Genomic DNA, 2099 nt, shown 5'->3' with positions numbered 1-2099 from the left:
TGCCCTGCATGTTTTCTGGGAGTGTCCCTTTGCACAGGGCCTGTTGAGGGCTCTGGAACCTGATCTCAAAGACTTTGTTCCACAGACTGCTATAACACACTTTGGTGTGTTAAACGGACTCTTTTGTGGGACTCACTCACAAGAGGACATTGATAGTGCCTGGCGGGTGCTGTGTTGTTTTAAGGACGCTGTTTGGTGCGCCAGAAAGCGCCTCATCCACCAGAGGGAGAGGATGTCCATCCAGGACTGCCGCAGACTGACCCACAGTCTGCTCAGAGACTATCACCTGATGGACAACAAGGAGGAAGAGGAGGTCTGAAGATTTCCCCTTCCCCCCCACCACTATGTACCCTTTTTGGCAGTTCAATAAAGCTTTGGGCCTGTGAACTCTTTTTCCCCTCCCCTCCCCACCTTCTCCAACCCCCCCCCCATCACACCTGTTGCTCATTGAAATGCCATTCTGATGTTGACTATGACTATGACTAAGACTGTATGACTTGACATGTATTTGGTAATGTTTTTGGTAATGCTTTCAGGGTAATGCGGCGTCATGCATGATGTGATGTTTCGGGGTATTATTACTCTGCACAACACATCAGGCATCATACCGCAGGATGAATGTAATTTATATGTATGTTTGGAACTGTATTGTTATGTAGTGTATTTTATGCGCTGCGTCGCAGTACAGTGTGGAATGTACCCTGTTAAAAGTATTTTGTTTTTTGTATATTTTCTTGCAAAATAAAGTATACATTTTCAATCAAAAAAATCTGTTCTTATCAGTTTAATATCTGATACGTCCCCTATCTGGGGACCATATATTAAATGGATTTTTAGAACAGGGAGATGGAAGAAGAGCTTGCTCTGTCCACTCCACGCATCGACCTGGTATTGCAGTACCTCCAGGACCGGTGCACCCCTCTCTTATGCAGTTTCCAAAAACAGAATGAATTCAAACAGCAAATTCTCCTCCATCCTCCTCATCCTTTTGCTTGCTTGCTCGCTCACTCACTTGCAATGTTACTTTTGCTGCTCACAGTCTGTATGTTGCTCATTTTTGCAATAAACTTGCATTTAACCCCTGTGTGTACTGGTGTTTTTGCTTTGTGTCAGTTTCTTGGCCTCTTTCTTTCTCCCTCCTCGCTCCATATTTTTTTGCTCAGGAAGCAGCAGGTGAAGTGGCAGTAGTTGCACGAAGCCAAACCTATTAAGTCAGCAAGTAGACACATTTCGACAAGGCAGCTAGCTACAGTTTGAATGAACTTTCTCACCAAGGCACAAAATGAAGCCTTTTTATGCTAGTGTCATTTTGGAGAGCAGCAACCCCCAGCCATTTTAATAGGGCTGACTTTGCTCCATTTCTGTCCCTTAGTACAGCAAGCTTGCTAAAAAGCAGCCCGAGTCTTCATTTGGCAGCCTGTGTCTCCCTCTAGTGGGTCCCTGACTTTCACCGTCATCCAGCTGACCAGGAAGCGATCCCATGCAAATGATTTTCCCTTGTGGGCATCAACTAGGAGCACCTGGATCTGTGCAATTAGTGCTCTGGGCAGCTTGATGGTCAGTTTCAAGGTCAGAGAGTGCTTCTCAGGTGTTGGGCAGGTGTTAGAAATGTTTAAATAAGTCAGCAGGAAGGGATTAGGCCACAAGCCCGGCCAGGTGTGAAAAATATGTGCATCATCATCTCCGCCTGGTCTAGACATGGGGGAAGGGCAGACGGGGCAGCAGCAGCTCTCGGCGAGCTCTTCGTTCTGGGCTAGGCCGCCGAATGCTCGGAGAGAGAATAATTGGCTTATCACTTCTTGGCCTTTTGCCTAAGATTATAGGATCTGAAACCAGAGGGTTTATGGAAGGCACCAGCTGGGCTTGGCCTTGTTAACCTGTTCGTTAATTGGTCAGGTTCTTGCTGCTATTGGGCTCAGCGCTGCCAGAAGTTTTATGAGCATCGATCGGCAGCTTGGGTTCCATCCCAATGCTGATATTTGCATAATTGGAATTTGGATTTTGTGGATTGGACGGAGGAAATTTCTGCTCATTTTGTATTCATTTTTGGATGAAAAGGATCTCCGACTCATCTTGTATTCATCTCTGAATTTCACTGA

The 2099-nt window shown here is 46.0% G+C and overlaps 1 pseudogene; it reads left to right on the top strand.

Annotated features, from left to right (window-relative positions):
- Positions 1-748: 748 nt before the first annotated feature.
- On the top strand, positions 749-922 carry LOC143990462 (U2 spliceosomal RNA; annotated as a pseudogene).
- The last annotated feature ends 1177 nt before the right edge of the window (positions 923-2099 follow it).

Source organism: Lithobates pipiens, unplaced genomic scaffold (assembly GCF_037356315.1).
Source record: "Lithobates pipiens isolate NorthernLeopardFrog02 unplaced genomic scaffold, aLitPip1_a1.2 Scaffold_18, whole genome shotgun sequence".
Classification (NCBI taxonomy): domain Eukaryota; kingdom Metazoa; phylum Chordata; class Amphibia; order Anura; family Ranidae; genus Lithobates; species Lithobates pipiens.
Note: the sequence above shows the minus strand (reverse complement) of the source record. Positions and strands in the feature narration are given on the sequence as shown.